Source organism: Brachycentrus maculatus, unplaced genomic scaffold, assembly GCF_059751285.1.
Source record: "Brachycentrus maculatus isolate JH-2025_06_01 unplaced genomic scaffold, ASM5975128v1 h1tg000477l, whole genome shotgun sequence".
Taxonomy (NCBI): domain Eukaryota; kingdom Metazoa; phylum Arthropoda; class Insecta; order Trichoptera; family Brachycentridae; genus Brachycentrus; species Brachycentrus maculatus.
The window spans coordinates 95991-123672 of record NW_028281224.1 but is presented as its reverse complement, the minus strand read 5'-3'; the positions used below and the strand labels follow the sequence as shown (position 1 = coordinate 123672).

The 27682-nt window shown below is 29.8% G+C and overlaps 1 protein-coding gene across 1 annotated transcript in view; it reads left to right on the top strand.

The window, feature by feature from the left end:
- LOC148302108 (uncharacterized) overlaps positions 1–27682 on the top strand; it is a 105258-nt gene that overhangs the window by 5228 nt on the left and 72348 nt on the right. The window contains exon 2 of the mRNA XM_088272155.1: positions 14646–14918. The gene's annotated coding sequence lies outside the window, so the exon portion shown is untranslated. The remainder of the gene's footprint in view (positions 1–14645; positions 14919–27682) is intronic.

Sequence of the window (27682 nt, the reverse complement as noted above, 5' to 3'; positions counted from 1 at the left end):
AAATCAATTGAAGTACAGATGCGTTTAAAAAATATTTCTGGACTTTTATTTCTAACTGCATTTTGAAACAGTGTTTGCATCAGTATTATCATTAAGTATATGATGATAATACTGATGCGTAATTCATTGAATGGTTGTTTCGTATTAATAAAATTAAATTTAAAATTATTTACACTACGTAGTTAATGCGTTTACTTCCGAATGGAATCGATGCCCAAATATTTTACATGTGATCTATGTACATATGTAGGTACTTTCACTTATGAATACAAAAATGAATTTTTCAATTTCTTTTTTAAATTTTATTGAACTGAAATTTAAGGGGAAAAAAGCATGTGCGTATTCATTTTTATCACTATGGATCTTTAAAATGTGCTTTTAAATGTATGTAAATTTTGTTTTTTTTTCAATTATTGGTATTTAAAAAAAAACTTTCTTAAAACGTATTGCCACACATGTTTCGATGCATTTCGCATTATTTTCAAAAACCGCATGTTGAAAATGATGCGGAATGCATCAATACACTTGCCGCAATAGATTTTAAGAAATAGTGGTACTAAGTTTACCAATTAAAACTAAATTAAAAATGAATAAATTTAACCACAAAGTGACTGCCGAATGAATTGATGAAAACAAAATGATTATAAAAAAACTGTTTTAACTTTTTTTTTAAATGTTTGTACAATTTTTTGAAAAGAAATGTGAATATTTTGGATTGCATAAAGTGATCTTTAATCCAGTCAATAATCGGTTATAAGCCATATAAATATCAAGTCTTTCATATTTCCATTTGAACGACTTATTTGTCTATTTTAAGATATTAATAATGTTTTATTAAATACACATTAATAATAATAATAAAACACTCATATTCCTATTGACCTGGTCATAAGCAATCATGTTTAATACTACTCTTGAACTGTGCTACGCCATAAACCATAGTAAAGTAATCGATAGTTGCATACAATATTTACGGTTAAATTGCCGAGAATAAGACCAGATATCATTACATACATTTAATTTCAAATGCAAATTTTCCACAAAGCGATCTAGAAACGTACGGAAGAAAGTAAATCCGACTTTCTTATCAGTTCATCGTATTTAGAACACCCAGATTAACAGAACACATATTGTCTAATATGCAAAATGCAAGTAATACACGAACACGCCACACTCCACTGTGACTGGAGCGACGAATAACGTTTACTGGAAATATAACAGTTCTACGATTTCTAATCTCGCCGGTAACCACTTTAAATTCGATTCACCATTAAACATTAATTTTCTAAAGATTATCAAGCAAGTTTTATATCTATATTCCGTTTTCAATGTTTAACGTTTTTAAATTGATTATCTAGCGTTCACTACTTTTTACAACACACACTTTCTTCTTGTATCCAGTAATTGATAAATAAAAACATCTAAACAAGGCCACAATTTATTACATTCGGTCCCATGTGAATTCGCAAACGGTTTGTAATTAATCGACAGATAATTTTCATCAGGCGGTCGGTACAGTTTTCATCAGTACGCGATTTAATGTTGCTAATAAAATGACACCAAATTGTTTAGATGCTTCAGGGAAGAATTGAATTGATACAACTAAATCGCAAAGAATAATTCAAATATACGAAATGGCAGTAAAGATCTGAATATTTTGGAAATGTTGTTAGTAAAATCACCGTTGAAATTATGAGCATAATAAAAATTTAAAATAATATTAAAAATATTTTTATTTTCAACTGTTGACGAAAACCTCCATAGTTCTCAAAACTGGTTTGTTTACATTCATTGACTCAAAAACGGTCATAAAGAAGGTTTTTTTTATTTTAAAAACAAGAAAAGAGTGTACTTCAAAAAAAAGTATTCGTTAGTGTGTTTTTAATTTTTGGGAGTTGAATTTATTATTGACCTTAATTATTATATATAAATTTTGTAGATCATTAAGTGGATTTTTGTTTCTTATGATTAAAAGCATGTTTTATTTTGATCTGTGTTGGGTAATGGAGGGATAATCTAGTGATCCAATCAGAAACTTCTCAGCATTTACTCATTGCTGGAAAGAAACCACGTAAAACTCCTCAGGAGGAGCCGGACTATTAACTGTCGTCAACAGCCCTTCCGTTCCGCTAGAAGAGGGTTCAGTATTTTGTGTCCTAGCTTGGTTTGTGGTACCTATGTCCTTACCTCTCTTTATCACGCTTGATACCACCTCTCGTGAGAGTTCAAGATAACACAGGTCATCATATAAAGCCTACTAACTAAAAAACTAACTAAAAATCACTCTACTTCCCGCAGCGGTAGGCATAGAGAATAGAACGCCACACCATTATGTCTTTGCAAATCATCTTATCTTCTACATTTATGCATCTCTTCATAGATTCCCGCCGATCATCAAACTCCTGATACGACCTCGTTCAAGCATTTGAAATACGTATTGGCTTTCTATTCTCTCTGCTAAAAAAAGATATTTTTTATTAAAAAAAAATTAAATAAAAGAATTTTTTTATAAAACAAAGTAGTAAAATATCCATGGATATTTTGACCAATTTTTTTTTCTCTGTAAAAGGAATTCGATATGAAATCCCAGAAGAGAAGTAAGAGTATGGATGTATTGATAGGACTTTACCGGTAGGAGTAGTGATCTGGTTTCACTGCTGACACGGACGCGGTAGTTCTCGCTAAACCATCACAGTTAGGTCACGTTTCTCAGCACAGATTTTAGTTTCAATTTATTATTGAGATATAAAAAAAAATAATCCGAAAGCAAGAAAAAAACACAAGTTTTTTCTTAAATTGATAAAGATTCGTATTTGTAAATATTTAAATAATATTTCTGATTCAATTCAACACACCCCTTTACTTTTTAGAACACTATGACAAGTTAAACATAAATTTATATAACTCCACTGACAAACCACATCAGATGGGCTGATGGGTCTCTGTTAAAAATAATAAAATAGATTTCTTAAATTTATTTTAAAAATCTGTTATAATAATTTATTCATCGGTAAATAAATTAATTAAAAACATGTTATTTATTGGAAATTTGTACAATTTTAACTTTTGAAAATATTTTTTAATTGTTTTGTAAAAGAAGACTAAAAGTATTTGACAAAAAGAGTTATATGGTAAAACATGTCCTTTTGCAATGTCAAAAACGTTTCAATCAAAAAATTCTCGCTATAGTGGTCAAAGTTTATATAATTTATTGAATTTTAAAAATGTTTTTGCAACTTGCAATATGAATATCGTGTATTAATGATACTTATAATTGGTAAAAAAGGTGATGAGTTAAGGGGGAAAGTAAGAGAATCCAATGAAGGGATGATATGATGAACAGTATTGGTTTCAAATATAGGTATTAATGTTTCAAATATGGTTGTTAAAATGTTAAACATGTTAATCAAAGTATGAAAAGTTATATTTATATTTCGATGAGAGGATTTTGTCAATTAATATAAGGTTATTATACTTTATATTAATTGACGTATCTATATATAAATACTAGAGTTGCATGAATTCAAATAAAAAATCCTGATTAAATACATTTCTTAAAAATAAAAAGATTTCTCGATATTCTTCTTTGTACCTAATGGTGCATTGCATAAAATCATTGCTCTATTTTGTCAGTCGTGAGCACCGGTTATCAGTTCAGCGTGATATTAAAAATGTTTAAATTGAAATATCTTATAATACTTAATTGCAACCCCCGGGAATTGAACTCAAGAACTTTATCACGGTAGTTAAACGCGCTTACTATTGCATTATGGCTGCAGACAAAGTAAGAAAGCCAGTAAAAAGCATCTAAACTTATATTTAAAAACTGGAAATTAATCTCCACTACTAACCGTAAGATCTGCAATACCATAAAAGTCAACACAAGTAGAAATTACGACTGATGATTACTTGTAAAATCTGCCACCGAGTAAAAATGTGACGAGATTTAAAGCTCCCTGTGCCGAGTTTCCGGCAATTTTGTACAAGTGCCCTGCGACTGGACGAGACTTTTTAAAATGGGGATGAAACATTGATTCCAAAAAAACCAACGCTGAGGCTTAACCTACGGTAATGTGATTTTTTTGCAATTCCTGAAGTATTTAAGATAATGTTAATACCGAGTAGTTTATCTCTGCGTTCTATCTACAAATCCGTTAATTTCACAATATAATGTACACTATCTACTTTGTGTAAAGCGAATTATATTTATAACATATGGTACATCTTAAGAACGGAATTTGACAAAATTTGAAAGAAAATAAAAACATTTTTTCGTACTTTAATGTAAACTAATAATATTAGGTACAATAATTTTCCATTGTAAATTTTTTAGATATTTAATAATTGAATTGATTAATTCATCTGTGAATTTTTACATGCTTAAACCTTTTCTATCACTCAATGACAAACACAGTTTTATTTACATACCTGTAAAAACTTATTTTTAATAAATTTATTTATTTATCCGGCAGTCATTTTGTGGTTGTATCTATCACAGTTAATACAAATTTTTCTATTTTTCAAAATTCATTGTCATGTGTTATGACGCATTCTGCATTATTATTTAATTAACAGTTTGATAATGATGCGGAATGCATCGAAACACTTATCACTATAGATTTTAAGAAAAATTGGATTAAAAAGATATTTGAAAAATTTAAATAAGCCCTGTTTTCAACATTGATTAGTTCGTCTTTATAGAATAAATAAAGTCTTCAGTAGATTTTACATTTTTCTAATAAAAAAAATGCAAAAGAAGTAAATCGAATTTTTTCGCATATGTCAACACTCGAACCCGAAATATCTTGCATGGTAGCCTAATGTTTAATTAACCAAGAATGTAAATATGAAAATGTGAAGACACACGAACGAATAAAACTTTTTCTACGCTTGTAACTCAATAGCTGGGCTACACGATAGTTTTTTCACTTATAGAAAATCGATCGAAGAACGGTATGAATATCCTTCGCAAAAGAACGACGTGTGAACGAAATGTGTTGACCCACACAGTATAATGGGATCGAATGATTTAACACATTGTTGCTTGGGGCATACTGTTTTCATTATAAAAATGTGCGTTATAAAAGTGCTGTTGGGTTTGTTATCTAGAGTGATAAGGTGCCATGTATTGTTTTCAATATTCCGACATGTTTTTTCATCCCTTTGGGTTAGTAAAATCTGTTCCCTCTCCTAGTAATATTATGCTTAATGCTGAATTAAACGAAAACATTATTTCGTGAAGATTGGTGGCCATTCTTTAATATTTGTAATGATATTCTTAAAACGTTGATACATGGTCCATTCTTAAATGTTATAGAGTCAAGATATTCTATTAAGTTTTAATACAATAATAAAATATAAATATATAAATAATATAATATAAAATCTGTTCTCTCTCTTAGTTATGTTTTGATAGTACTCTGAAAAAAACATTTTATTAGTAAACGGAAAACACTATGCATTAAAGATTGGTGGCCATTCTTAAATATTTAAAATGATATTCTCAAAACGCTGACACCCGATTCATTCTTAAATGTTATCGAAATATTCTTGTATTCTATCTCTTAAGGTTTTTAGTACTATAAAATCTATTCCCTCTCCTCGTTCTATTAAAGCATGGTTTTTGCTAAACACATTTTATTAATTTGAAGGAAAATTTCATTTACTGAATATTACTGGATATTCTTTAATATTTTTAATAATATTCACATAACGTGGATACCTTGTTTATTCTCAAATATTAGCAAGTCAAAATATTCTATCGCTTTAGGTTTTTAGTACTTCAAAATTTGTTTCATATCCTTTTTCTATTAAAGCATGTTTTATGCTGTTATTTATTAAATTTTATTTGAAAAACGGAAAACACCATTTATTCAATCATTTGTTCGTCATTCTCTTATATTTCGAATGAAATTCTTATGAAGTTTACACTTGATCAATTATTAAATGTTGCTGTGACAGTATTTCTATTCCTTCCACAATTAATATTTGATTCAAACATTAATTTGAGTCTAAATAAATGTTTATTTTATTTAAAAAATAAAGAAACAGTAATTCTATTGTATTACAATATTATTATTTCATCTTGTTAAGGAATTTTCAATTAATGTCCAAACTAATTTCCATTATTTTTCTACCCTTCGTAATCGTTGTCATCACAAACTGAAGAATTTGGTACGGACGAAAATGAGGAACGCTAAGATTTTTCAAGCGAAAAAAAACGTGTGTGTTCGGCCACTTATAAAACATACCAGTAGATCCTTGATACAAATAATAATAGCAATATCCTGTCTAAAATTCTGATTGCGACATGCTCCATTCTTTGTCGGGCTTCTCCGTTTGGGATTTATTATTATTGTTTTTTCATAATCACTGTATTTTAAATAGCCATTATTTCATTTTATGGTTATCGGCGTTTGAAAAAAAAAACGAGCGGTGTGTATTCTGCGTAATGAATCACGGGGTATAATTACATACCAACTGTTAGCGTCAGAAAGAGGCTTCGTCTCGCGTTCGCGATAATTAATTTGCCACACAGACTCTTCAAACTGAGCAATCGGCATGGTGCACCGATCATAAATTACACATTATTAGTATTGCGATACCTGATTCTCTGTCCGACTGTATCTGTTCTACGGTTCTTTACCGTAGCTTGCTGAAAAAAATACCCAGCGAAAAACGCTAATGTCCGGCTCACTTAATGCTGGCGGATTTTGCATGTTCTTTGAGAAGCTGCGCTTATAAGTTATAGTATGATTGTTTCATCAGAAGCTTAGGATACAATCCTTGTTTACATTTTTGTGGACGACTAAACCCACAAAACCTCTACTTATAAAAGCTTGTCTGCAGGTAGGATAATTAGGATAGGCAGGGGCGTGCATTCCATATAGGCAGAAAAGCAGTTCGTATTTTAACTTACCCACGTGACATATAAAAATGCAACTAGTGCTACCCTACCTTACTTAGTAGTACCAGCTTACCTTACTACCTACCTCTATTGCCTATCCTAATTAATTCCCTATGAATGACACTGAGGATAGGGAAAGTAATGTGAAAAACACATCACAATTACCCAGACCAATTGGAAATAAATCTTTCTAGAATTTAATTTGTAATTAGCGGGAATCGAACCCGTGATGCCAGTTTCGCAGTTGAGCGTCTTCCTATCTACACCACGGTGCCTGTCTGTTTCATTAACAAATCGAAAAGATATGTTAAAATATATCTTAATTAATAATAAATAAAAAAAACACTGCATAATAATGATAAAATAAAACAAAAGGTGTGATGGGATGGTTTAGGCACATGGAACGAATGAGGTAGGAAAGAAAGGTAAAACAAATCTATGAGACGATCTGGTTGGTAATAGAAACAACGATAAACCGAGGAAAACTTGGCATGCTCAAGTATTTCAAATACTTGAAAGTGGTCAGGTGGGTAGTCGAAATAATCGGCGGGTATATATGTTGAGATGCATGAATGTAGGTTAGACGAAGAATGCTTGCAAACACAGACTAGTGTGGCGTTCTATTCTCTCTACCTACCCCTGCAGTGAAGTGCCGCGATAATTTATTAGTTACCAGTCTCAAAATTTTAACTCCATTAAAATCTAGTTACAACAAAAAACGTTTGTTTTATAGAATAAAATAACAACTATGTATTTTTTTCCACATGAATTTTATTTGACCAGCAATCGGGTTTCATCGTAACCGACATCATCATACTTGTCGGCTACGACGTGCCCCGATTGGCTGTCAAATAAAATTCATGTGGAAAAAATTACACAGTTGTTATTTTATTGTATAAAATGCAGTTCCACTAAGAAATGTCAGTTCAAAACTTAAATCTAACGTATGTTTTCACTGCTAATTTGTTTGAATCCAATTTATTCCTTTGACAAAATTTAAAGTTACGATGATTATCAAAAGTTTTGAATAATTACTAAAATAGCTGTTTAAATATTCAGATAAATACTGGTTTTTGGCATATTAAGCATTTGCTCTAGAAATAGTCGGTTCAAGAATGCATAATAGAGATTGGTTTATTTATCGTTGACGATGTACACACTGTTTCTTCAGAAAAAATTTGCACATAATGTTTTGAAAATATAATACTACAATACCCTGAATTGGTGATTGATCTGATTAAGATCTGTAGGAATGTCAAAAATCACCACAATAAAAATAATGTCATTTCTTGAATGTTTTTCGCAGATACTTTGTGGCACATTTTATAAACTTTATAAAATTAAACAAATTTGTGTATTTAGTACATAAGCCCCGATGATGACAAGGTTCTTGTCAAAACCGGTTGGATAAAGTGTTCCTATAAAAAATGGTCAAAACAAAGTTGTTTTATTTTATATAGTTTAAAAATCATGTCGTTTTCGATAAATGGGATAATTGAAAAGGTTTATATGAAATTATATTTACAAAAAATCTATCCCTCTTCCACATTCATGCATCTCCTCATATATACTCGCCGATTATTCGGACTCTTGACCTTACCACTTTTAAGTATTTGAAATACTTGATGATGCTTCTCTTACTGAAGTTTTCTTCGGCCTTTCTCTGCTTCTATTACCAACCACATTTGCCTCAAAATTTTGATTTATTGATCTTTCTTAACTTATTCCATTCACATACTCAAACTATCTCAACACGCCTTTCTTAATTTGGTCAATAATGCTTATCTCAGCCTTGCATTATTTCCTTAAATCACCATTCGAATATCTATCATACATATTATTTATCGATTCGGTATTAACTTTGTGGAATGACATAAAAATTTCAATTCAGATAAAACGTTAATTAATAATATACTGTTTCAAAATACGTCACCATTATTATCAATGTTTCCTTTTACAATAAATCTTGTTCCTTAACCCCCCCCCTTCCCTTTATTTATTGACCTATAAATACCCTTAAATATATTTTGTGTTCGTTATTTTAATTTTTACCAGAAGATGAAAACATCTGTAAGTTTTCGAAACTAGTCAATATACAAAAAAACTCATCAAGTGATACATTCAGTGTTTAATTAAAAAAAAAATCTTTTATACATAGTTTTGACGCATATTCGACTGCATTTAGTCTACTTTCATCCTTTTTTGCCAACTCCATGCTTCACTTCCATAGAGCTTACTCATGTTATATAAAGTCCATGCATTTTGTTGATACCGTATCTAAGATCAGCCGTCAAGTTCGATCAAATATTTTGAGTGCCTTCAAATTTTTGTTCACAAATTTTGGATATGCTCCCCTTACGAGTTAGTTATTTATATAAAATTTTGATTTCGGAAAATCTTACTGAAATTTCATCGTTGAATATTGCAGTCATTTGTAGCAGGACGTTATTCTGTTATTGACTGCTTTGCTACCAGTATATTAAAGTAGGATGCTTTTATTTGCTTGGAAAACAGTATTTGCATAATTTTACGGGACTTATTGTCTTTGACACGTGTGCTGGAATCGTTTAATTTCACCGAATCGGTATACTTGATGCATTGCGTATAACATGGGTATCGACTGCATATTGTGACCCAAATTTTAATATAAATCGGTCCATAAAGAAAAATTATTGAAACGAAAAAACATATAATATAATTTATTTATATATAAAAGTTAAACAATTGTGTAAGACCACCTTTTGAGCTTATTATTATCAACATTTAAGAATAAAAAACTAAATAAAGTTTGTTTTTTGACATGTTGATAAGATCATTTGTAGTTTTCGAAACTAGACGTGTTTATATTAATATACTCAAAATAGGGATCTTAGGCAGGTGTTTAGTTTTATATTTAAATCGTCATGTTAATTTGCAAAGATCATGCTAAGTCATTTAATTACGGACAACTTATAATTTATTTTTATATCTCTTGCTGCTAGAAAGCTGCTGTTACATTTCAATTTCAATGTTTTCAACATTTTGAGTGTGTCCAAATACTTGTTCACAAAATCTGGATTATCTCCAATTACAGGACTTATTTTCATATTATTTTTTGACACCTCATCGAAGATGAAGAAGAATATGGAAGTCTGCCCAGACTGCCCAGACCAGTTGAATCTTATAAGAAAAGAAAAATAACAAAGAGTTTATTTACTTTTTAGCGAATAATTGAACGATAAAATTTAAATTTTAAACCGAAATTTGTTTGTTTTGTACAGCCTGTAACTCGTTAAAAAATTAAAAAATTAACGTTGTCCGCCAGTTAAAGAATAGAACCTTAACTTGAATTCTTCAAACAATTTTTTCCCAGAATACTCAGATTTTTTTTCAAAAAAACTGATTATTTTTTATCAGCATCTCTTCTGAAAGCATCGTCATCGCACGCCCCTGAAACTAACCAGTAATTAATGTATTGTTTAAAGTCCATGCGTGTTTATTTTACGTGGTAGTGCTATGTATACCTTTAATTCTAATACCTTCAAAAGAGTAGGTATTTATTATCAATTGAGATCAGTATAACGCATTCTGTTAAAAAGAGCAGTTACTCCGATAGAATGAACCTCGGTACGAGTATCCGTAGGCAATCAGTAAGTAAGAAAGCACCTTCAATGTTAATATCATATTAATAAGCAGTTAGTGTTCCATATACTGTGTATTACATTAGTGACGCTTCGAATGGCAAGAAGCAACTTACTTCGCATATTTGCATTACTTCATATACAGAAATGAGATTAATTGTCATGGTCTTCAGTTATTACGTACACACAAAACATTTTTCATAAAATTAATAGGTAACAGTATAGCCGTCATACTTTGTAGTGCAGTGGGTTTGTTTTTAGCGCATTTGCCCACTACCCGGATGAATCAACCAAAAAATTGTGATTTCATTATTTGATATTAGATTTTTTTACAATATTTGGATTTTAATAGAACATTTACATCAAGTTAAACACACCCGGTTATTAAAAAACAAATAATTTACAGTTAATTAATTAGGGTAGGCAGTAGAGGTAGGTAATAGGGTATGCTAGGTACTAGTTACTAGTGTAGGCAGTAGAGGTAGGTAGGAAGATGAGCTGGTACTACTTAGTAAGGTAGGGTAGGTACAGGTTGCGTTTTTATATGTCACGCGGGTAAGTTAGGACAGGTATTGCTTTTCTGCGTATATATTATATTACGTTGTACACACAAAATTAAGGGATGTATCCAGAGCTATATAACGATGTTTACAAATTATTAGTTATACGAGTATTGTCCCGAATTAACCAGCTCTCTAGGCTATATTGTTCCCAACAGAACAAGATTACAGACCACCTTCTATTTGACCACCCCCAGGACTAATTATCTGAAAAACAGCTTTATCTTTAGGGCTTGCAATTTCTATAGTAAACATGTGTGCAGCCATGCTGATATCTTTAATCCTACTATTATTTCATATTAAAAAAACTTTTATAATTAACTAATCTCTACTTAATATTCTACTTATTCTAATCTATCTATACTTATCAATTTTTTTTTCTGACTATTATAATTCTTTTTGTGCTTTTAGTGGAAAATTGTTTCTGAATCATTCAGTCTCATTGTTCGTTTTTTTCTCTAACCTGTACTTTCTATATGTCTAAACGTATTTGTTATTTTCCCTTTAAAATAAAATAAAAAATAAATCAAATAGATAGATTACCATAAAGTACTCACCGAATCAGTCAATGAAATGTTTGAAAAATATCAAATTGTAGTAAGTCATTGTTCAATTAATATTTTACGATTATGCATAAAAATAACAAAAAAAAAATTAAAATAAATACTGATAAGGAAAATGAACTTGTAAATACAATTTGTTTAGTAGCAATTATTAAATATTTCAAATGCTAAAGACATTCCTTCAAGACTTTCTTTCAGTAAATTATTAGCCTGTGTCGTGGATAATGGTCCAAAATTGCTAGATGAAATGATGTATGCGTATCGCTTATTGTGTTTATTATCCATGTGTTGAGGTAACATGTGCTCCGTTGGTATGTAGATATAATATATTGTACGTTTAATATTCGCTATAGTGAATAAACCAGTTTATTTAACATATTCGTTTTATATGATAAAAAAAACTTACTATTGGTCGAGTTAATTATTTAGAACTAGCACAGTTACCCACAAGTTTAGATTGTATGGAAAAATGACAGTGTAAATTTTATGAAAGCAAAAATAATAATGTTTTTTCGGTTTCTTTGAGTATTTTGTGATGTGTTTTTCTTATTTTCATTAAAAACACTTTGTTTACTGACTATTAACAATGCCGTCAAATCAAAACTCACGGGTTGAATACTGATAAATATTAAATTTAAAAAAACAATAGTATTAAAGAGAACTTTAGTTTGTTTATAGCTTTAATTTTATTGTTAGGATTTATTGTTTTATTTGACAATCGTGAACATTTAAAATTTGTGATTAATTAAAAATAATTAACATGATTTAACAGAAGGACAGATTTTTTAACATTTAAATATTTCTGTGTAAACTAGAGTTATAAAGTGACAAAAAACCAGTAGTTAGAAAATTTTAATTTATGTTAAAATAACTTCATTAAATAAAATTAAAAAGACCTTTAATATTATTTGAGTTATAATAAGTCCATCGTATACCAATGCAGCATTTATAATGCAGGTCAAATACCAATAATATTTCACACATCCCTACAATTGAATACAATTGAACACTTCCCTACAATTGAATATAAAGTGACAAAAAACCAGTAGTTGGAAAATTTTAATTTATGTTAAAATAACTACATTAAATAAAATTAAAAAGACCTTTAATATTATTTGAGTTATAATAAGTCCATCGTATACCAATGCAGCATTTATAATGCAGGTCAAATACCAATAATATTTCACACTTCCCTACAATTGATAAATAAAAAGTTTTATCATATAGATTGAACCTAATAAAAATAGTCCAATATTTATTTAGATATTCAGTCAGACGGGAATCGACCGGGGCTTCTAGCATGGGACCCAAATGTGCTAACCACATCGAGTTGAGTAGAGGTGGTTTCATTATAACAAAGAGATGATAAACATTACAGATTGGATGCTGTAAAACCATTGCCCAAATTTGATAACATTACCCACGAAATGGTTAATAAATGATGGGTAATTCTCCTTCGTGGCTAGAAGAATCAATATAATATGATGTAATATAATATGGGAAGGTAATATTGTTATTGTTATTGGCGCGTAGACGTCATTACTCGCGGTGCTGATGGGTTGCTCATGACCACTATAAAGTTACGGACATTAATACCGCGATACACGTCACGTAATTCTTACCGTAATGCGATGTGGTACCGAAAACGATTCGGCGATTGGCCCTCTTTCAACTTCTGCTCTCCTGGGAATATTAAATATTGAAATTTAATTATTATCACAAAAAAAATAACTGCCAGTGCTCAAATTGCCACTTCTGGGTATCATGTCTAATGGTCTAAAATGAATGAATACCCAAAGCTCTTTTTGGAGTTTTGTTGTAAACTGTATTTGTTTTCTGTGATCAGAACTTATTTCGTATAACTTTAATGATATTTAACACATCGCTCACTCCTTTCAAGAACGCCATAAATCAAAAAACTTGATTTTTCGGGAGAACGTTTTTAAAGTTTAAAAATGAAATATAATTGATTAAAAATAAATATTAAGCTACTCATTGAACTTTTAACTGTGCAACAGATCTTTTTAGGTTTAACCTGATGGTTTTTTCTCCATTTGAAAAACATTAAGTATATTTCAAAAAATAATTAAACAATATTTTTTCTTCAAAATGCAAAAACTACACCATCTACCCTGTAGCGGGTAAATATTAAGTTAAAAATATGCCTCTTTTGCTGGGATATAGTACATTTTCTGGACATTCCGAAAACATGCACAACTGAAAATTGACGATTTTTGATTTATGACGTTCTTGAAAGGAGTGAGCGACATATGAACAGTAAGTTCTTCTACCACCTATAAAGAAAAAAAGAAACGGTTTAGTGTGATAACCATTGAAATTTTATTAACAAAGTAGCTTGTCCAACATTTAAAAGCTTACTCGAGTACAGGTATGCAATTTCGAGCGCACTGGCCATTGCTGGTATTTTGACCGTTTAAATTAATAGTACCTACCTAACTAGAATTTCTCTAGCATTTCCTTATTCATATAACGGTAATGCCCATCTTTTAAAGTTCCTTCACTCACGTCACTTGTATATCCACTTATCTGCATCATCTCCCATTCATATAATGAATATTGAGTCAACATTGGTGCACTATGTATTATTAGATGCAGCGTAGGATAAAATGAACCACATTTTAATTAAAATTTAAACGAATTTAGTTATAATTTTTTTAAACATGATTTTAGATTTATTTTCATATTCTTTTTATTTTATTTAACTTTTATTTAACTTGAACTAATATCAAAGATACCTGTAATTTTCATAAAAAAATATTTTTCTTCCTTACTTTTATCTAACTTACTTATAATTATTTTTGTGATATTTTATTTTATTATCATTTCGTAACTATTTTTAGTGAAATAAATTGTGTAATTTTTATAATATTATTCTAAGCCAAGAATATCTTCGACAGATTTAAAAAAAAAAATGTATTCATCAAATTTTGGCCTATTAAGTAACATTACAAAATATTTGAAATTATCATTACAGATCGCGGATCATTAAGCGCGCACCACATCCTGCCATCTACACCCAAAGAGAACGAGTCACACCGAAGACGAATAACGAAATAACATCATAATGAGTGTTACATTTTTGATAAACCTAAAACACTACCGACAGTGATTGAATCAAGTTTAAAAAAATAGTGGTGTTGTATACATTTTGAATATCAGTTTTCCTTGGAGTTAAGCGGCAAGCATTATATGGACATCCTTACGATCGAGTTGTCTTCATACTGATCAACCTACATTAGAACTGCAGGTATGTTAAAATATTTTTCATGAATTTTTTTAAACGTTTCATTTTTTCATTTAATTTTTGTATATTATCCACGTATTTATTTGTACATTAACTTAATAACCCTCGTAATAAGCCTGTGTACAGTTAAACGATATATATATATATATATATATATATATATATATATATATATAAATATATCTATAAATATATATATATATATATATATATATATATATATATATATATATATATATATATATATATATATATATATATATATATATATATATATATATATATATATATATATATATATATATATATATATATATATATATATATATATATATATATATATATATATATATATATAAATAGTAAGTTGAATCCGATTGGTACGAATATTATATTCGAATTATTGCGGTAAATTTTTAATATGTTCCTGAAATACAAGTAATTTTATATATGTATATTAATAATAAAAATAAAAAACTTATCCACACCCCAATGGTGCAAAAGGCACTGTGTTATATAAACCCAGTGTTATTTTGATCGTTTACACATGAAGAAAGGTAATCAGCCCTCCGCTTCAGGTACCAGTCCATGGTAATATTGAATAAATATTGGAGTAAAAAAAAATCACTTATGTTTATTTTACCCCCCTTGGGAATCGAACCCGGGACCTCCAGAACGGTAGCCGAGTGTGCTGACCATTACACTACGAAGGCGGACAATATATGTATAGTACATTGTATATAATCGAGTAGTATGATAAACATATAGTTTATACAAAGGCCGTAAAAGTAGAAGTTAAACAGTAATTGAATAATTAATTCCAAGTCTGATAAATTCACTCAACCTTTAGTGTAAACGCTGAGGACCGTTTTGTTAAATTTAATTTTAAACCTTTTAAATTTTAACTGAAAACTTACTACTTCCGGTCGTTAATTAGTTTGGCATTTTTTCAATTACCTGAATGCCCATTTGCAACAATGATAGTCCCAGGTATGAAATTAAAATTACGAATTCCAATTATTTAACAACTCGGCCAACTTTTTTCATAGCATGTGAATTCATACAAAGTAAACATTAAAAAATATATTAAAGTTGATTAAATTCAGGTTCATACAACATTTTTCTTGCGTTCAAAATTAGGATATATTATTTAATAATAATAAAAAATATAATATAAAAAAACACTATGTAGTTTTTTACACACATATTTTATTTGAACCATGACCGGGTTCCGTCGTTTGCCAACATCATCAGTCTGGTGATGTCGGTAACAACAAAACCCGATCACTGGTCAAATAAAATATATGTGGAATAACCATTATGCTTAATAATTTTTATTATTAATTATAATTTAATAATAAAAAATGCAGTTTAAACAAAAAATGTCATTACTAAACATTAAACTAAAAATCTTATTAATATGAATACTTATATGCAAGTGTTTCTTAGTTAATATTCTTAAATCCCTTTAGTCTTTCGTCCGCCCCGTAGTGTAATGGTCAGCATGCTCGCCTACCGTTCTGGAGGTCCCGGGTTCGATTCCCAGGGGGGTTTAATAAATATAAGTGATTTTTTCACTCCAATATTTATTCAATATTACACTGGACTGGTACCTGAAGTGGAGGGCTGATCACCTTTCCTTCATCTGTAATCGATCGAGATAACACTCCGTTTATATAAAGCAGTGCTCTATGCACCATTGGGGTGCGGCAAGGGATTATTATAGTCTTAAGTATTTTAACTCAACATTATATTCAAATATTTATTTAACATATTATATTTATCTTTATAAATAATATTATGAATATTCGTTTCTTTATATCTTTAATCTCCTAAAGTTAGTCATCTATTAGATGTTTAAAAAAATGTGTTTAACTGAAATGGCAGTACCATCTATTGAACGTAATAATTAATATTGCTTATGGTGGACTGCGTGCACCTTGACAGCTGCGACACTTATCATTGTCAATGTTATTATTTCATAAGACAACTTCACAAGAATTGTGAAATTGAGCATATTTGAAATATAGGTGTTTTGTTTGAAATATTTCTTTTGCATTTAACTAGAATGAGCCGCAGAAACTGGTGGCAATGGATACATGTAGAAAAAAAAACAAGTACGTTTTTGTGATACATTAGATATATGGCAAAGCTTCCTCTCTCTCTTATGTTTCAATTCATACGATGGATGAATGAATCTACATAGATTTGAATTTATTAAACAAGCCCACTTAACATAATTTTGATGTGTTGTTACATTATTATGGAAGTAGTGCAAGAAGCGCAGGCGTTTCGATAGTGAATTTAAAACGACCCATATATTAATACCTGTTCATATTAATATACACCCCATATCACTTCTTGAATTTAAATAATTAACACCGCCTCCGTAGTGTAATGGTCAGCACGCTCGGCTACCGTTCTGGAGGTCTCGGGTTCGATTCCCAAGGGGGGTATAATAAATATAAGTGATTTTTTCACTGTAATATTTATTCAATATTTTCATGGACTGGTACCTGAAGCGGAGGGCTGATCACCTTTCCTTCATGTGTAAACGATCAAGATAACACTGCGTTTATATGACACAGTGCCCTATGCACCACTGGGGTGCGGATAAGGGTTTTATTATTTATTTTATTAACAAGAGTATTTAAAGAAACAAATAGAATTAACACGTTTTCCAGATTTACAGATTTATTATGTAGAGCAACCTTCATTGGCAATCTTTTGAAAATTTTCAGCGTAAACGCTTGTTAGTTTAATTTTAATTAATTAACTAACCATCAACCTGCTTCTCTTCAAGATAGAAAGGGCCAAAACGACCCGCGAAAAAATTTCCGATCTATATTTTAATGTCTTACAGCATCCCACATACTCTCCAGACCTTGTTCCTTCAGATCTTTACCTCTTTAAGTTAATGGAGCAATCATTACTGGAAAAAAATTATAAATTTGTAAGACGTCGAAAATCATTTAGATTTACATTTCAAGTCCAAACAAGCAAGTTTCTACAAAAAAAGGATCGAAAAACTATCCGAGAGATGACAGATAGTCAAAGATAATAGAGGAGAATATATTTTGCAATGTAAAAAGTCTTATGCGAAATTTATGATAAAAATATGTCTCAAATAAAAATAATGGATTTTTTTTCGGTACCCCTGATATATATATATTGTATATGTATATACATATATATATATATATATACATATATATATATATATATATATATATATATATATATATATATATATATATATATATATATATATATATATATATATATATATATATAATATATATATATATATATATATATATATATATATATATATATATATATATATATATATATATATATATATATATATATATATATATATATATATATATATATATATATATATATATATATATATATATATATAAATATATATATATATATATATGTACATATATTTATATATATACATATATATATATATATACAATATGTATGTATATATATATATATATATTTATATATATATATATATATATATATATATATATATATATATATATATATATATATATATATATATATATATATATATATATATATATATATATATATTTATATATTTGATAGCAGCTGTTTTATTTCGTGATAGGAGCTTAACGTTTGAACATCTGTTGATTATGATTTCCTTACCCAATAATAATTTTACAACTACGATGTATTCAGGGAACCGTATTGTTGATTTCTTTGGAACACGATCGCACTGACCGTTATGCTGTACAGAGCCAAGCAACAAAAAGGTGAATTATCATGCATTATTTTATTATATTTAACATCATTCAGCGTATGAATCGCGGACAGTAAGTAACACACATAATTGTGAATTGTAACAAACGCCTAATTAGCTTCAGACGAGCCACATATGCGCGGGGCTAGATGCAAACTCAACTATCTCCATATTTTCGTTTTTACTACAACATTTGCATTTATCTTTATAATAAGCTTAGACATGTTTGCTATCGTACATAATCATGCAAGAAATCTGGGGCCAGATGTAACTCGAATCCAGGCATGCAAAAGTAAATACTTTTTCTGCGTGGATTTTTTAATTAAAAGAGTAAGAATTAAAATTTATAAATGGGAACAATATTTTTTTTTTCAATATGCGCCCAAATCAAAAATAGTTCGGTTTTTTAATTTTTTTATTTAAATTAACATTTTTTATACTGTCATAAATTTAAAATCATAATTTTTCTGGAACAAAGCCGTCGCTTCGATTTTATATGTAAAATATAAACGCAACCCGATTCTGCATGTACATTATGTTGAAAGTGGGAAAATTGGGAGTTCATCATCGTTTCTATGCTTTTGTTTGTTCAAAGAAAAGTCAGTTTGTTTCTCTTAGTTATGGCATTTTTAAACAACAAGGCGAAACAATTGTCACAATACAAAATTTTTATTTGTTTTTCAAATAAAATACAACTTTGTAGAATCAAAAAATCTGTGTTTGATTTAAAAATATAAACATAAATTATAATGGAGTTCTACAAATTAAACGCTAAATAAATAAATAAAAATGTGGAGGTAAGTGAGTTTGTTTATAGACCCCTCATGTGAGACATGAGCCTCTCAGGTCTGAAGCCCCAATAACGGTTCCCTTGAAGATGAATATTCTGACTTTCGTTTCACTGTATTACGGGAAATATTACCTGCATTATTCATTACCACGTTATTTCCGCTATCCGAGCAGATAACTCGAGATGATAGACTCTCACATGTGAGCGGTAAGTAGCCCAAATAATTGTGCCTCTTGCTAACCGACTCAACGAAATTGATTCCTGAAGAAGAACCAATCAATTTGCAAGTCCGACGTAATATATCGTACGGACGGTGGCGGATATACCTGCGACAGAGGTGGCAAACACTATTGGTTAAATTAAATTAAATTAAGGTTTAAATCATCAGACAGGCACCGTGGCGTAGTTAGGTAGACACTTAACTGCGAAACTGGCATCGCGGGTTCGATTCCCGCGGATTGCAAAATGAATTTAAGAAAGATTTATTTTCAATTGGTCTGGGTGTTTGTGATGTATTTTTCACATTTACCTTCCCTATCCTTACTATCCTACCTGCAAACAAGCATCTTAAATAGAGGCTTTGCGGGTTATTTTTTTTTTAAATAATCACTTTAAACTTTAAAAGGTGTAACCATTCACAATTTTACCTATGATTGATTTCTCAAACTTCGAAAAGTTCTCCATATGTATAATATGATACACATATTATTTTTTGACATATCAACATAGATAAAGAAGGACATGGAAGTCTGGGCATTTACAGGGCTTACTACCGTTATTGGCTGGTTTAAGTGATCACTTTACACACGTAACATTCACCAATTCTACCCATGATTGACCCAACCACACTACTCAAATTCTCGGAAGTTCTATATGTATGATCTAATTTCGAAACATTTTTCTTGGATCACTAGAATTTCGCTGGAGACATCTAATGGTAAAATGAAAAGAAGCTTTTTATTGAGCAGAAACTCTTTTATTGTTATGTGAGGTCCGAACGCTAGATTATAATCACATACATGAGAAACGCTAGAAAATATTATTTTCATTTTTATTATTTTTTAGTTTATAATTTGACCAGTTAATTTATTTACAACATTTTGAGTGTGTCCAAATACTTTTTCCCAAATCTGTTTTATTTCCAATAAGGAGTTATTTTTATGTTATTTTTGACATCTCAACATAGATGAAGAAGGATATGGAAGTCTGGGCATTTACGGGAATGCCCAGACTTTCATATCTATGTATATTCGAAAATAGGTAGAATAGTGAATGTTTATTTAATTATTACTTTTAAAACAAAATGGCAACGGCATTAATTAAGCATAACATCAACACGTGCAAAATATAGAAAAAATAATTTATGGCAGAGAGCGTGCTTCTTAACAGCTACTATAATTTTTTTATGTTTTCAAATACATTGTTGTCTCATTACTTTTTAATGTCATTGCTCACAAGGATTTTGAAATTAAACAAACTACAAATGTGTGCTTTCTTTTGTCTTTCTTTCCCATACGGATAGTTGAAAGTAAAATACGCATCAGAGTAATGGAATTTTGAATTTAATTTATTTGGGCAAACAGTACATATGGTAAAGTGTAACTTTTAAAAAGATCTCGCACTTTCACATACAATTATTGTTTTTAATGATCTGTCTTATTCTGATGATTATAACTAGTGGTCATTAGACGGATTCTCGATTGATGTCAAATAGCGGATATGAAATCAGAGGTTCACTCTTCATATCCCCATATGGCGCTAACATTTTAATAAATACAGTCTTGTTTAAGAAAATAACATATATCATTGAAATATTTAGATTAAAAGAACTTAACTAAAAATTTTTAGCAATGATTGCAATCATAATTTCACTCGCGTATTTTGGTATGTAAAACTTGAGAATTTGTTGTTATAATATAATAGTCTATTTTGTCCGCCTCCGTAGTGCAATGGTCAGCACGCTCGGCTACCGTTCTGGAGGTCCCAGGTTCGATTCCCAAGGGGGGTAAAACAAAAACATAAGTGATTTTTTCACTGTAATATTTATTCAACATTACCATGGACTGGTACCTGAAGCGAAGGGCTGATCACCTTTCCTTCATGTGTAAACGATCAAGATAAGACTGCGTTAATATGACACAGTGCCCTATGCACCATTGGGGTGCGGATAAGGTTTTTATTATATTATTATTTATTATTTTAGTCCAGTGGTCTTTATTCCTTTTAAAAATGTAAATAATGATTGCAATCATAGTTTTAGTACAGCATTCCGACATTTGTAAATTTAAAATTTTGTTACTTTTTTAAAAGAAGTCCGTTTGAAGTTCAGTAGTCTTTATTTCTTAGAAAAATGATGTAAGTGATAACTGCAATCATAATTTTAGTTGCGTATTTTGGCATGTAAAACATTAAATTTTGTTATAATATAAGAGTTTGTAGTTCATTGATTTTTATTTCTTAGAAACATGGAAGTGATGATATCAATCATAGTTTTATTTGCGTATTTTAGCATACAAAACTTTTAATTTTGTATTAAATTTTCATTTTCTGTTATAATATAAGAGGCCGATTGTAGTTCTGTGGTCTTTATTCCGTTGCATTCCGTTAGAAGTTCAAAAATCGACCTCACTCCGATACATATTGATTTCTATTTTAAAATTCAAGTTTAAGGACTTATTAAAAGCATCATGTAAACTTTATATTGGCTTCATGAAATGCACTTAATTCTCTTTAAACACCCCCTTTTTAAATACGAGTATAAGTACAATAATTAATGTTGGGAAGAACGTCCTCATGTATTACTTGAAAACGATTACTTTTATAATATATGACATAAGTTGCGCGTGGATTCATCTGTCCTGTCGTTTATTTTTCATTAAATTTTACGAAAAAAACTCAATAACAACACAATTTAACTAAATATGATTACGTATTAACAATATTGAACTTTATATGTATGGTATATTAGTATTTTATGTTTATTAGTTTTCGTTCTTTTCCTCTCGTTAAATGACGGGCTATTTTAAAATAATAACGACGGTTTCATAATATGATAAAATAATTTTTGTTTTACACTCTCATATTGATTTATGATTGATATAAATTTAATTTAATTAAGTGTCAGCCTCCACAGTGTACTGGTCAGTACGCTCGGCTACCGTTGTGGAGGTCCCGGGTTCGATATTCAGGAAGTCAAATAAATAAAAGTTATTTTTTCACTCTAATATTTATTCAATATTACCCTGGACTTGTACCTGAAGCGGAGGGTTGATCACCTTTCCTTCGTGTGTTAACGATCAAGATAACACTGCGTTTATATAATACGGTGCCTTATGCACCATTGGGTGTGGATAAGGGTTTGATTGATTGATAACTATAAAGTATACTCCATTTCTTTCTAAACCACAAACGCACTAAAATCAATATTTTTAAACAAGTGGCACCAGAACCACCCTTCAATGCAGACATAAATAATTGAACAATCTATTAATTTCTCGACTGCAATTCTTTATCTTCTATCGTACTTTTTATACTAGCTTCCTAATTGCTAATTACGCAAAGTTTACTTCTCGCGCATTCTCATCAATCTCTCTTAAACTTCATTATGTCATCTTCTTGACGGCAAATCATCATTTCTTATCGCTGATTCAGATCTATACTACCCATTCGATCATTATCTTAAAACATCTAAGGCAATGTATCATTCAAATAAGAAAATTCTGGTTTGAGGCATCCAAAAGGACATTTAATTAAAATAATTGTCACGTACGCTTAACATCCAAATTAATAAATTCAAGTCTTAATGTTTTCATTTTTTATTATTTAATTTTTTTATTTTTATTTATTTATTATTTTTTTTATTTTATTACATTTTTTATTTTTTGACATCTCATCAAAGATGAAGAAGAATATGGAAGTCTGGGCATTTACGGGGCTTACGACCGTCATAGGCTGGTTTAAGTGATCACTTTACACACGTGTAACATTCACCAATTCTACCCATTATTGACAACCACACTACTCAAATTCTTGGAAGTTCTATATATATGAACCAATTTAGAAACCTTGTTCATGAATCACTAGAACTTCACTAGAGACATCTATTGGTGGGATGTAAAGAATGATTTTTCATTTTTTCATATAACTTTTAAGTAAACTTTTAACCTTTTCGTTTTTTTTTTATCTTAGGAATAATTTGAGGAAGCAATCAAGATAAAAAATAGTGTACGTTTGTACAAATATACTGGATTTAACCCTGAAAGGGTTTTTTTTTATCAAGATTTTATGAATAAGTGATATTATAATATGAAAAAGTCTAGGAATTTACGTTATGTTTTTACGAGTGTATTATTAACAGTTCTATCCACAAAAATAACCAAATACCTTAATTTTTCGAAACTTGTATGTGACAATTACGTTACATATTTTCAGTGCTACTATATGTTCAATAAAAATTTATATCATTAATTTTGCATATGTGTTCAGGAATGTCTCACTCGCTTACGGAAGAGAGTGTTTTTTTTAAATTATAAATTATAAATTAAACGGTATTTATCGATTTTAATATTCAAAATAATTTTTTTTCCTACTTTAAATATTTCAGAGCAAAAAGAATTTAATTTCCAAGGAGCTCAAAAAAAATACGAGTATGTTTATGCGATTTGTACACTAATATTGATTTCATATTGTCCTCTACTTTGTTTTCTGGTCCTGAAGCACAGGACAAATTATCTTGTCCTCGTGTAATAAAAGGTTTAGATGGCACTGTATCGATAAGATGCAGTTTTCTATGAAAAATCGGTTACGGAAAAGCTTGTAGGAAGAAGACATACAAGTAAAATAAAATAAATAAATATATGGGTGCATGTATGTGCATGTTTGTACATATATTTATAAAGATATTAAACAAAATAAATTTATAATTGATGGTTGAGACCTAAGAAGTTTTCCTTTAAATTATTCCTAGATAAATTCATTAATCTCAGATTTTTCCAACGATGTATACCGGTAAAAAAAGTGTATTAAACTCGCTACTTTCCATCATATCAGATGATAATATGGGATACAATGAAATTGCAATCTTTCAAAATTTGGAAAATGAAGGCAAATTGATTCATTATTGCACGTTTCGTGCATAGAATCACGCATCACGCACAAAACACGCGGAACTAATGCTAGTTGCAAAAAATAGTACTTCCTTCACAGTCCAGTTGGTTTTCAGACTCTGACTGTTTATCAATTTGAGTAATTTGTCATGGAATGATGTATAAAAAGAGCTTTGTGCTTTAATTACTGAGCATAATGCCTATTAAGAATAGCCGCGTGCTTGCGGAAGAATTGGAATAAGATCCGAATTAGGTTGTGAGATAATTTTAACTAACTGCAATGCATTAGTCAAATATCCGTATTTGCGAATTCCGATAATATTTGATCTTGTACTGAAAACTTCATACAAAAGAGATATAAGGTGGATATTTACACCCAATATATTACCAGTTACAAGTTCTCTGTTGGTTTTTGTCACGTGGGTCTAGATCAGTGGTCGGCAACATACTACCCGGGGGTAATTGAATTACCCACTATGACATTTTAAATTACCCACCAAGAAAACATGATGATGCTATGTTTTTTTAATAAAATTATTTATGTAGTAAATCTCGATTCCTCTATTTAAGTGAAGTTCCCCAAAAGTTGAAAAATCTTCTTGGAAAATTCAAAACCAAGGGAGCCACGAATAAAAGCATATTTTTCATAAATGTTTGTTTTACAAAATAAATTTGTATTTTCACACACATGTATATATTTTATTATAAGAAAATATGGTTTTTCACTTAAAAAAATAATTGTAATTATTAAACGTACTTTTACCCACTTATCAAGTGAAATTTTCAAAATTTAATTTTGAAAATTACCCAGTCTCTCAAAAGGTTGCCGACCACTGGTCTAGATCAAAAGTTTTCAAGCTAGGCAATATCGTCCACCTCTGGGCGATGGAGGAATCTTGGTGGGCTATAAATAATTTTCGGCAGAATTTGGTGGGTTATATGAGGAATCAAGTGGACAGTAAAAGATTGTAGAAAAACGAATATGTTTTTTTTACATGTTGAAATTTTAACCTAGAAGAACATGAACTCTGGATATTTACAGAGCTTATGACCTATCATAAGGTGGTTAAGTGATCACTTTACACACGTGTAACATTCACTACTCTACCCATGATTGACAATCACACTACCCGGATTTTGGGTAACTCCTAGATATATGATTAATCTCATGACACAATACATATAACTCCACAACAGCCATCTATGTCAGGTTGAGAAAGCTTTTATTTAGCAGAGACCCATTTATGCAAAATCCAAACATGTGTAACATGTGAACACGTGTAACATTCACCATCGACAACCACTGTACCCAAAATTATGGAACTCATACGTTTATCATAAATCTCATGTTGCTTCATGTTTTACTAAGTTGATTGAACCAATTTAATTATTCACACCAATTCAGCACTGGAATTCTCGGTCCTAAGCACAACAGGTACAACATCTCGTCTGGTTTATTTGACGCATACTATTTTGAACCTGAAATGGGAAATGTGGATCAATCATTGTACGGTTTGGTTCTGCGTCTGTGTCTGCGCAAATAGTGCTTTCGTCAGGATGGCAATTTGATGTGATGCTTAGACGCTACAGGTCGTTAGGTATTACCGGTTAATGTGGCTCGAGATAACCACAGAGGTAATGCTCATGCGTGTTATTATGTATCAATAATACTGAAACACTTGTACCAATGCATACTACCTATATGAATACAAATATCATAAACTTATGTACACAATCTTGAGTATAATTTTGTTTACAGTTCATACGAAAAGGTTATCTTTATTGTTATTGTAAATAATTACATGTAGTTTTCACGAAGTGAGAAAATTGAAGTGACATGGTTTATTGATGCGTGTAAGCTCGAAGGCTTTTATGCATATAATAATAATAATAAAACCCTTACCGCACCCCAATGGTGCATAGGGCACTGCTTCATATAAACGCAGTGTTATCTCGATCGTTTACACATGAATGAAAGGTGATCAGCCCTCCACTTCAGGTACCAGTCCAGTGTAATATTGAATAAATATTAGAGTGAAAAAATCACTTATATTTATTAAACCCCCCAGGGAATCGAACCCGGGACCTCCAGAACGGTAGCCGAGCGTGCTGACCATTACACTACGGAGGCGGACAAATATATATGCATAAAGTATATATTTATAATAGAGGCAAAAGAGGCTAAATTAAGGGTAAATAAAATGTTTGCTTATGTTTTTGTTTAAATTTTTATATTTTCGTTACAAAATAATGGTCGATAAAGAAAAACGATTAAGAGAATAGAAGGAATATATTAGCCATTAATTTTTCTTTTACATTGTGGAATAATATGACGATTTATTTATAAAAATGCAACTTTTTTAAACGACATTTTTTAAAGAATAATAGATGTCCTCAAGACTAGTCGTGCTAACATTAAAATGCTCAAAAAGTGATATTTCTTATAAATGTGTTTTAATGTTATATATATTATAGAATCGACTTATATATGAAAGAGTGGAATATTTCATTAATCATTTCTTTTTTTTAGATAGATCGAACTACGAGAAAAAAAAATCATAAAGACACTCGAAATGTATCGAATCGACGATAAATGAGAATATAATATAAATATTTTATTCATTATACTATAGAGAGAAATAATATGTTCTGTTTTTCAAAGTTTTAAATGTTTAATACTTTAAATTTTTTTTAACTACGTACGTAAGAAAAAAAAATCAAGCACCCTACATACTCGTAATAACGATAAAATAAACGTTGTCAATATAATATAAAAAGTCGATGGTATAAATACCCAGCTTTATGTATCATATAAGATAAAGAAGTAATATATGTTGATTAGATTTTTTAAAAATATGTATATTAGTTTCTTTTATTAACTACATACAAAGAAAAAAAATAATTTAAACACCCTAGATACTTTAAATGACGATAAAATAAAAAGTTTCTAAAATAAAATTAAAAATTTGTTTATATTATATATACAGCTTTATTTCTTTTAACGGGGAGTCAATTTATAACTCAAGAAGGCCTGACAAATAACAGCCTTGATGTTACACCATTAAGATACCCGAATGTGTTAAAT